Source organism: Bison bison, unplaced genomic scaffold (assembly GCF_000754665.1).
Source record: "Bison bison bison isolate TAMUID 2011002044 unplaced genomic scaffold, Bison_UMD1.0 scf7180017864139, whole genome shotgun sequence".
NCBI lineage: Eukaryota > Metazoa > Chordata > Mammalia > Artiodactyla > Bovidae > Bison > Bison bison.
Genome location: NW_011494711.1, coordinates 7,908,234 through 7,919,883, shown reverse-complemented (window position 1 = coordinate 7,919,883; position 11,650 = coordinate 7,908,234).

Here is an 11,650-nt window from a genome sequence, read left to right as displayed (position 1 = left end):
TCTGTGTGTTGATTTTATATCCTGCAACTTTACTATAGTCATTGATTAGTTCTAGTAATTTTCTGGTGGAGTCTTTAGGGTTTTCTATGTAGAGGATCATGTCATCTGTGAACAGTGAGAGTTTTACTTCTTCTTTTCCAATTTGGATTCTTTTTATTTCTTTTTCTGCTCTGATTGCTGTGGCCAAAACTTCCAAAACTATGTTGAATAATAATGGTGAAAGTGGGCACCCTTGTTAAGACATACTTTAAACCCATGAAATCAGCTTGTTATTGCTGTTCAAACAGATGAGGAGACTAGCAAAATATAACAGAAAGCCCAGAAACACCATTTTTTTTCTTATGATTTATATAAAGGAGACCTTCATCTCCATCTTCTATTTAGCTCTCTACATCTGCTTTCATATTTAGATCTTTTATCAAACTGGAGTTCATCTACATGTATTGTATAGGAAGCATCCAAATGTATTTTTCTCAATACTATCTACTAAATTATTAGTCCATTTCCCACTGAGTCTATGGAGAAAAATACACTTGATGTCTTTCAGCAAAAGACACCACAAAGTTAGCAGAACAGTTCCAGATTAGAAGAAAATATTTGAAATATCTAAATTGGACAAAGGATTTACATGGTCTTCAATGGAGTACTATAAATCATGGGATTCCCAGGTGGCATTAGCAGTAAAGAACCTGACTGCCAATGCAGGAGATGTAAGAGATGTGGGTTCAGTCCTTGGATTGGGAAGATCTCCTGGAGGAGGCAATCTCACTCCTGTATTCTTATCTGGAGAATCTCATGTACAGAGGAGCCTGGTGGGCTACAGTCCATAGGGTCACAAAGAATTGGACATGCCTGAAGCAACTTAGCTCACACACACTATAAATCATATTTTTAGACAAAAATTAGAAAACACAATAGAAAAAATGGCCTAAGAGTATGAATGGGAAATTCACTAATGGGCAACCCAAAATATTAATAAGAATATGGAAAAGATGTTCAACCTCCCTAAGGATCAGTGAGAGCAAATAAAACTAACTTGAAATAGTATCATATGGTCATTAGGATGGTAAAAATTGTATCAAATATTAGCAAAGATATAAGAAAATGTTAACATCCATTGTTAGTATTATGAATGCAAACTGGGACAGACATTCTGGAAAGCATGAAATTGTGTACTATTACTCTTGAGAGTCCCTTGGACTGCAAGGAGATCCAACCAGTCCATTCTAAAGGAGATCAGCCCTGGGATTTCTTTGGCAGGAATGATTCTAAAGCTGAAACTCCAGTACTCTGGCCACCTCATGTGAAGAGTTGACTCATTGCAAAAGACTCTGATGCTGGAAGAGATTGGGGGCAGGAGGAGAAGGGGACGACAGAGGATGAGATGGCTGGATGGCATCACTGACTCGATGGATGTGAGTCTGGGTGAACTCCAGGAGTTGGTGATGCACAGGGAGGCCTGGCATTCTGTGATTCATAGGGTCGCAAAGAGTCGGACACAACTGAGCAACTGAACTGAACTGAACTGAATACATAGTTTGTTGACTACTAACCTTAGAGAAGCAGAATGTTCATCATAACATGACTTTTGGTAGCAAGTATTTTGGAGGGATCCTAGACATTCATCAGTAGAAGAAAGGATAAGTACAATATGGCATACACAAATGATGGCATGGAGTAGTCATAAATAGTGAGCCAGATATACATGTAACAACATGGGTACATACAAAAGAATACAGTAGTTCTCAAAAAAAAGTAAGATGAGAATGACATGGCCATATAATTTATGTAAATCAAAAACACAAAGCTAAAGAACAATATATATTTCTAAGTCAGATGCATACCTAAGTAAACATATGGTTTGTATATTAGGAGGCTGAATATTAAATACAGTAGAGAAGGTGAATGGGTGTTGGGTGGGGAAAAGTGAATGAGTATGGTAAAGAATAAATCATAAACAGAAAAAGGACCAAATGATTAAAATATTCTATGAACATAGAATATTATTAATTCAATATTCAGCACCTGAGATCCACATACAACAGGGTTTAGAAGCCAGTGGTGTCATAGGACTAGAAAAGAATCAGCTTTAAAGAGAGAAAGAATTGACAAAAATACCACTTGTTGCAAACAGTTCATGTAAGGAAAGGAGTCCAAAAAAGAACAAAATAAATAATTATCCTTCCTTTACTGAAAGTGGTAAAAATAATTTCACTATCTTCAATTTATTCATATTCCTTACTTTGTACAAGTAGATTGAATGCTTTTTCAAAAGTATTCTGGCAATAACACACACCAGAAAAATCTAGCTGTTTTTTTCTAATTGCCTACTTATTTCTGCTTTCCTTTTACTGGCAGCTTGTACCACTACTTATGCTCTGTTTACTACCACCTACGACCAACAGCGGAGCAGGCAATGGCACCCCACTCCAGTACTCTTGCCTGGAAAATCCCATGGATGGAGGAGCCTGGTAGGCTGCAGTCCATGGGGTCGCTAAGAGTCGGGCACGGCTGAGCGACTTCACTTTCACTTTTCACTTTCATGCACTGGAAAAGGAAATGGCAACCCACTCCAGTGTTCTTGCCTGGAGAATCCCAGGGATGAGGGAGCCTGGTGGGCTGCCATCTATGGGGTCACACAGAGTCAGACATGACTGAAGCGATTTAGCAGCAGCAGCAGCATGACCGACAGATCCTTTCCTGATCTCATTGTGATCATTTGTGTGATTTAAATGGCTCATTATTATTATCAGTTAGCTTATTTTTATGATAGGCATGCCCTATCAACACTCCTTAGTGAAAATATACTTCTGTAATCTTTTCCCATATTCTCTGGTTTGTTTATTCTAAGTCACTTCATCACTGACTGTGAATATGGTTTTATATTAGAGTGTTCCAGATGTAGGACCATATTTATATGGTCTAAACTAACTCCTTCCCAGCAAGGAGGCTGTAGATATAGATTTGGCTAAAGAAGAGAAAATAGTATTAGTGAGCAGCTAGCCATTCTCTTCCATAGCTGGATCTTCTCCATTCTTGTCATTAAATCTATTTCACTCTTTCTCACACATGTAGAACACACCTGCTCTCCATCAGGGAGTGGCAGCTCCAAGTTTTATTCAGCCACTTCTTGCAATTCAAGTCCAGGATCGCTAGGTGAGATGTAGTCTTCTCCATCAGATCTAAATATGGTTCCTTATGGCCCAGCATCCTATTACACTAAAAAGATACCTGTTTCTCTACATCTCATACTCAGTGGTTGAACAAGCACACTATGGTTTCACAGTGACTATCCAGTGAACACTTCCCATTTGGAAAGAGGGGCAAATGGAGGGACACAGCAGACATAGGTCTAATAGCAATCCTGAAATCCTATTAGGCAGACATTTTAGGAGCCCTGCCATCTAGGTGTAGGTCCTTAAGTAGAGCCTGATTCTGCTCTTTGAGAAAATCTCCATAGTTTTTTGCTTTCTCAAATAAATATTTCCGTCTTTAGCGAATTTCCTCCTTTCATTAATCAACTTTGGCCACACCTGAAGTGAGTGTTAGGGAGAAGATTCTTCTTGAAATCTATATCAAGCTCTCTAAGCTGCCTCCTGCAGTTAAGAGACAAGAATATTCTACATCTCAAATAATCAAAGTGATTTTATCCTGGGTGTGTGGCTTCTTGGCCATATAGTCTCCTTAGAAACATAGCAAGCACTTAGTATTTTTGCTTCCAGTAGTATTTTTCCTTCCAGTAGTTCATTCTATGTGCCGTATCCAAAGTTATTTTTGGACACAAATCTCAAACCTGTCTTTTGTCCTTTGCCTCTTTGCCCCAATGCCTCACATTCTCAATTTAATACTGGCTATGTTGAGGCTCTCTGGAATAGCAGGTGAGAAGTTTCCCTCTAAATGAAATCTTTTCCTGACCTTCTTTATTCATCTGTGAATTTTTAGCACCTTTAACAAAACTTTCATTATTTTTTTCATATGAACTATCACAGTTTAAGTATAGAAGCTGTGGTTATTTTTTTCAACCTTTCTAGGCCTCAGATATCTGAATTCTATATTCTTCCATTTCTGCTTGAAATGGCCAGTTGTTTCCAGATCCTTTCTTACAATGTGCACGTGCATGTGTGCTCAGTCACTTCAGTTGTATCTGACTCTTTGCAACCCTATGGACTATAGCCCACCAGGCTCCTCTGTCCATGGGGATTCTCCAGGCAAGAATACCAGAGTGGGTAGCCTATCCCTTCTCCAGGGGATGTTCCTGATCCAAAATAGTATAGTAGTGTTAGTCACTCAGTCATGTCCAACTCTTTGTTACCCCATGGACTGTAGCCTGCCAGGCTCCTCTGTCTATGGAATTTGATCCCTGGGTCAGGATGATCCATCCCCTGGAGAAGGGAATGGCTACCCACAAGAATACTGGAGTGGATTGACCATTCCCTTCTCCAGGGGATCATCCTGACCCTGGAATCAAATTCCCATTTCCTGTGTCTCCTGCACTGCAAGTGGATTCTTTACCACGGAGCCACAGGGGAAGGCCTTTTTTAGAATATTGCCTTATAAAATTTCTTAAAAATAGATATCAGTAACCAATACAAACTCCTCAAATTTAGATTGTCCACCTTGTCCCAGTAGCTGCCTGCTCAGTCAGCATATGGTATGCCTTCCAAGTTGATAATAGCTTGATTAAGCATTTTATCAGCACACAAACATTTCATCAGCACACAATCATTTTGCCCAGCCTGCTGTATCTTTCTTTGTCATTCACAGACCAAATTCTAAGTCAAAATTACATGTTTCAGGGACTTCCCTGGTGGTCCAGTGGTTACGACTTTGTGTTCCAATGCCGGAGGTGTAGGTTTGATCCCTGGTTGGGGAACTAAGATCTCACATGCCTTGTGGTCAAAAAATCAAAACATAAAAAACTGAAGCAATATTGTAAAAATGCAATAAAGACTTTTAAAATGGTCAACATCAAAAAAAAATTTTTTTAACTATATGTTTTATACTTTTGTCACAGCACAGTACCCCAATTCTAGAAAAAATTTTTTAGTTGTCAGGATATGCCATGGGCTTCCCTGGTGGTTCAGTGGTAAAGAATCTGCAGCAGAAGCTGCAGGAGACAAGGGATCGATCCCTGCATCAGGAAGATCCCCTGGAAGAGGGCATGACATCCCACTACAATATTCTTGCCTGGAGAGTCTCATGGACAGAGGAGCCTGGTGGGCTGCAGTCCATGGGGTCGCAAAAAGTCAGACTTAGCATGCACACACAATATGCCAATTTATGCTTTGGTATCAAATAAACACTGAAATCTCAGCAGCTTAACAGAACAGAAGTTTGTGCCTCTCCAATCTTCATTGCTGTTCAGTTTCTTAGTTGTGTCCGATTCTTTGTGACCCCACAGACAGCAGCATGGCAGACTTCTCTGTCCATTACTGTCTCCTGGAGTTTGCTCAAACTCCATTGAGTCCATTGAGTCAGTGATGCCATCCAACCATCTCATCCTCTGTCATACCCTTCTCCTCCTGCCTTCAATCTTTCCCAGAATCAGGGTCTTTTCAAATGAGTCAGTTCTTCATGTGAGCTGGCCAAAGTACTGGAGTTTCAGCTTCAGCATCAGTCCTTCCAATGAATATTCAGGACTGATTTCCTTTAGGATGGACTGGTTGGATCTCCTTGCTGTCCAAGGGACTCAAGAGTCTTCTACAGTTCAAAAGCATCAATTCTTCAGCATTCAATCGTCTTTACGGTCCAACTCTCACATCCATACATGACTACTGGAAAAATCACAGCTTTGACTATACGGACCTTTGTCGGCAAAGTAATGTCTCTGCTTTTTAATATGCTGTTTAGGTTTGTCATGGCTTTTCTTCCAAGGAGCAAGCATCTTTTAATTTCTGCAAGTGGACAGTTCTCCTAGACTGTTCTCTGACCAGTGATTCAGGAACCCAGATTACTTCAATCTTGTGGCATGTATTTGCTCAGCAGAGTATCACTTTCAGTTGCCCAGATTAGAGACAGAAAGTGAATCAAGAATCTCACTGGAGATTTTAGGTGCAGGCCTAGAAATGTCACTTTTGGAATTAGTTGATTGGCAAAAGCATAACTACAAGGAAAGTTGGGAAATATTAGTATATGTCCTGAAAAAGGAAGTAGAATGGGTGAGCATCTAGCCAGTTGCACAACAAACTTTGCCAAATATAACCACAAAATACATCACAATTACTTTTTTCCCCTAGGAAACAAAATCTCTCACTTTTTTCTCTCCCCAATTCCATTTCCATCATCCACCATCTTCCTCAGAGGTAATCAGAGTTAATAAATGTTGAATATCTTTCCAGATTTTATCTATTTATTTACCTCTCCATAAATCCCCATCCTGCTCCTTCTAAAGACAATGAATGTGAATATGATTGAGAAGGTCTTCAGATACTGAATGAGCCACTTTTACTAGCGGGCTGGGCTACTGTATTTTAAAGGCTTGTACATGTCCATGAACATTCTATCCTCCACTCCACATCATTTTTTCCATCCAACTAAGTGCAGCCAGGCCTCTAAAATAGGTCAACTTCTAAATCTTTTCCTTCTTCTAATTTCCTTCTGTCTGGTTCTCATTCACTTTCTCTCTGTCTCACTGTTTAACCTCTTCCCCATTAGTAATCCTAGACTTTATTCTTCCATGCTGCCAGCCAGGGGATGACAAAACTCTAAGGTTTGGATTTATTATAAAATTTTAAAGGAGATAAAAATATCACTTAGACTTCTGGTCTAAGATTTAGAAGTCAACCCAGATTTATAAGAAATCTTTATGAAAGGTTATTGATTACTTGGCCATTTCTGCAATTGTTCCTTTAATATTCAGCACCTTCCGGGGCTCCGTGGAAGGAAGGTTGTATCATGCAATGAAGAATTCAAATGTTTATGCTGCCTTGTTGAGGTGTGCAGTATGGCAGCCCTGGGAAGACAGTTGATTGATAGAGTAGAGCATGATTAGGGAATTTCTGACTCCACAGACACAATTCTACCAGATACCATTACAATCCAGTCGAATCTCACAGTAAACACTTTTTTTTTTTTACTAATATTGGTTGACAATAAACACACTATTCTGAAATTTGTTTTTATCATTTAATAGATCATGCCTATCTTCCAAAAATATATGTAGATTCATATACAAAAATGAATATATATATGCACATTTATTATATATGTATATATATAAAGGAAGCATTAATTTTCATTTTAATGGATAAGTAGTATTTTCTTGTACCCTAATTTATTTAACCATTCCTCACTGCTAGACACTTGTATGTGTTTAATTGTGTGTGTACATATATATATACTTGTTTATTCATCTGGATTGTGGTTTCTGGATTTAACTCCTAAAAGAAGGATTTATAAATGTAAATTAACGTATTTCTAATGTTTAAAAATATTGCCAAATTACCCCTCCAAAGACCTGTACATTACCAGTATCTAAAAGTGATTTTCCCCCATCTTATCACCAAAATTCATGTTATCAATCTTTAAATTTTGACAATCAGGTTTGTGAAAATTTTGTATTTAATAACTGTTTTAAAATTGCATATTTTATTAATGGGGTTGAAGACCTTCCTCATAGCAGAATAATACAAATAGCCTCCTGGATTTCCTAATATTTTATAGGCTTTTTAAACATTTAAATGCTTAATCTAATATGTATTTTAGTACATGGTATGAGAAAAAATCCAACTTCCAAATGAATATCTATATTTAGTTTCAATCACCAAATTTTGATAGCCCCGATCAGTATGACTGATGGAAATTTGATGCCCTCATTGTGTGTCCCATTACGACTTATGGAAGTCACCAAAACAAACCCTACAAGCCAAACAATAAGCCAAAGACTTTGCTGCTGTTATCTCACAAAGACCACCCAGTTTTTCTTTCTTGCTCTTCCATTCTTGTGCCCAGGCCAACACCCCTCTAGGTCACTTTGTAAAATTTTATCACTATATACTACATCATAGGTGTGTTAAGTGTCTTCTCTCCAGATTATTCCAAATTTGGCCAATTCTGGGATCAGTAGAGACATAAGAAGAATGTCCTCCTCCCCGACTTTAGTGTCAAACTTTGACATTTGGATATTGAGTCAAATCTGCTTGTTTCTCAATCTTCCGTAGTCTTTCTTGGGTCATTCTTGCCACCACAGAATGTCACAGAGTCCTCATCAAAATGGTTCGATAAATTCTGTCCTTTATTTCTTTATGAATAAAAGTTCAAAGGTTTTTCCAAAGAGGGACAGATGCCATACCATTGCCATCTGTGGTTCTCAATGCCTTCTTATGTATGAAATTAAATTCATGGTAAGCTACCTAAATATAGAATTTCAAATTATATATCTTAAATTCAAATTATAATATATAAAAACTTTATATTTTAAAAGAAGAATTAATGGAAATAAATTTATAATAAAAATTATGTATTTCAGTGTGAAATGCTTTCAGAAAATTACACTAAAAAGTTTGATAAAGAAATCTGATACTTATCTGTATGTCTACAACCACAGTGAAACTCCAATGAAGTCTGATACTGGTACTTTGCAGTAACATTTCCTTCAATGATGTGATTTTTCAGAATAACAAGAAATTTTTGGTAAGGTGAAAAAGCCAAATTTTCTGATGATTTATTTAGTGATTTCATTCTGGGAAAATTCAGTTTATATAACAACTTGCAAAAAAATATGATTGGATATAAAAACATGATTGTATGAAAAAAATATGATTGAATGTATGTTTTTTACATTTATACTCAGATAATTATAAATAGGATTTTTAAATATACACATTAATGTCTGATTGGACATTCAATATTTATGAGTCACATGATAAGTCTTCATTCTCTGGGAATGTCTCATCTGTGGAGACAATCTAGCATTGTGATAGCCACCAGTGGTATTCCCCCTCCTCCATCACTGTAAGAATATAAGAATGCCTCATAAATTTCTAAACACTCCATCAAGGGTGGTATCACATACTTTGGAAATGACTAATCAAAAACACCATTTCCTCATCACTGGGCTGTCTCCATCAAACTCAAACCCAAATTCCCTCCTCAAATGTTTACAAAACAAAACTACCAGAATTAGCAATGGTATTAAATAGATGCTTGTTAAAAAGGAGGGAAGGTAGTGTTTGTGCTAACAGCATTGGGTCCAACTTAGCTAAACAAATGTGTTTTATAATAATATAAAAATAAAGCAGAATACTCTTCAGTAATCAAGAGAGAAAACAAAGATTTTTTTTTTTTAATCTCTTCAGGGATTTGACCATCTTGGATCTTCAGCATTTAGTACAGTGCACATAGAAAATGTGTCACAAATAGTAATTGAATGAACAATGTTACTGTTATCTATCAACCTTCCCTGTAATAGGTTTTCTTTCTCTCCTGTTTTTCAGTTTTGCCTAGCAGGTACTGATTCTATAATGTGGCTTCCTTTATTAAGTTCTTGTCATTCCACTGTTTTTAATTCATATTTTTCCTTAGCTGAAGTTCATATAAAGACAGCCCTCTCATATTGCACAAAAATAATCATCTTTGTCAACTCTTCCAATGAGCTAACCTTCCATGATAAATTTAATTCACTGTACTATTTTAATCATTAAATTGTACTTTATGTTCATGTCTTGTGAGTGTCAATGGATCACTGGTTTAATGGAGTGTAATAAATGAGTTCTTAATTGATTATTGTTCTCATTAATCACTGCATTTCCACAAAGAATATCTGTGAAACACACAGACATAATGTGATGCCTCAGAGCACAGAGTAAAGAATGGATGCCAAACATAGAAATATAATTTTGAAAACTCAGGAAAGATAAATCCTAGAGCATCACATATTAGAATCATACTGATAGTTAGAATTTTTTAACTCAGCCTCCACCATAAAGCGTAATTTGGTTTTAAGAAATGTCTATAATAAAAACCAGTTCCTCAAGGTGTAATTTCCTGAAATTTCCTAAAAAATGGGTTTTTACCCCCACACAGCAATAATGTTGCAAGACATCCCAGGTGTTTAGACTGATAGCCACTGATATTTCAAACTGTGACTATGTACTGCACTGCCATTTCTGCAACAGACAGTGATGGCTATTTGGTATAATGCAAGCTTAAAGTACTCTACAATATAAAGGAATAGCTTTTGGAAACAGCTACACAGTCCACTACCACTACTAAAGAACCAATGACAAAGAGATATTCGCCTATCCTTCTAAAGTGTATTTTATTTAAAATGTCCTTGTAAAGGAGTAAAAAGCAAGTCCTTTTATTCCAAGCACTTGACAAGAACACTGGAAATATAGAGAAAATTGTACTCATTTCTTCTGAATAGTAAATCAATTGCTTCATCTAATCTTATTCTGCCATTTCAACACTCAGAATGCTATTATGGATATCCGCTTTAAAAAGATCTTTATCAATCTGCTCTATTACTGGGGGACTCAAAGCTTAGAAGGTTAAATTTAACTAATGTTGAAAAGCTAGAACAAGGCAAAAATGGGATTTAAATCCTGATATTGAGCCCTAATTAGATGTTCTTTACATTACACCCCCAGTTCAATTCAGTTCAGTTCAGTCGTTCATTCGTGTCCAACTCTTTGCGACCCCATGGACTGCAGCACGCCCGGCTTCCCTGTCCATCACCAACTCCCAAAGCTTGCTCAAACTCATATCCATCGAATTGGTGATACCATCCAACCATTTCATCCTCTGTCGTCCTCTTCTCTTCCTACCTTCAATCTTTCCCAGCATCAGGGTCTTTTCCAATGTGTCGGTTCTTCTCATCAGGTGGCCAAAGTATTGGAGCTTCAGCATCAGTCCTTCCAATGAATATTCAGGACTGATTTCCTTTAGGATGGACTGGTTTTATCTCCTTGCAGTCCAAGAGTCTTCTCCAACACCCCAGTTTAAACACATCAGTTCTTTGTCACTCAACTTTCTTTATTATCCAGCTCTCACATCCATACATGATTGCTGGAAAAACCATAGCTTTGACTAGACAGAGCTTTGTCGGCAAACACCCTAGCGACTCTTTACTGTAAGTACAAAGCATCCTAAAATGTTATCCTCCTCTCTCAAAACTATGCCTTTCTCTCTGTTCTCAAAATCTGAAACCCTTGCAGAGTCTTGCATGAGCTCATGGCTGAGGATACAGGGAATTATTGCAATTTCTTTTTTGAGCTTTGAAAATGCTTGATGAAATACTTTGTTCTCATTTCATATAAATTGTTTAATGGCATATCACAAAAGCCTATGTCTTAAATAATGTATGACAGGTGAACAATGCATTCATACCACGTTGGTGGCCAAGACCCAACTTCTCCCTTGTCAGTACTTCATGGTCCTTGGACTGGGTGATTCAGTTCCAAAAAAGCTGTCAATGGAATCTGTCCACTGATGAATCCAGTTTCACTTACATGCATGCGTGTGTGTGCGCTAAGTCGCTTCAGCCGTGTCCAACTCTTTGCAGTCCTATGTAAGTGGAAGTCCTCCAGGCTCCTCTGTCCATGGGATTCTCTAGGCAAGAAAACTGGAGTGGGTTGCCATGCCCACTAGGGAATAATCCCGACCCAGGGATCAAATCTGTGTCTCTTTCATCTCCTCCATTTGCAGGCAG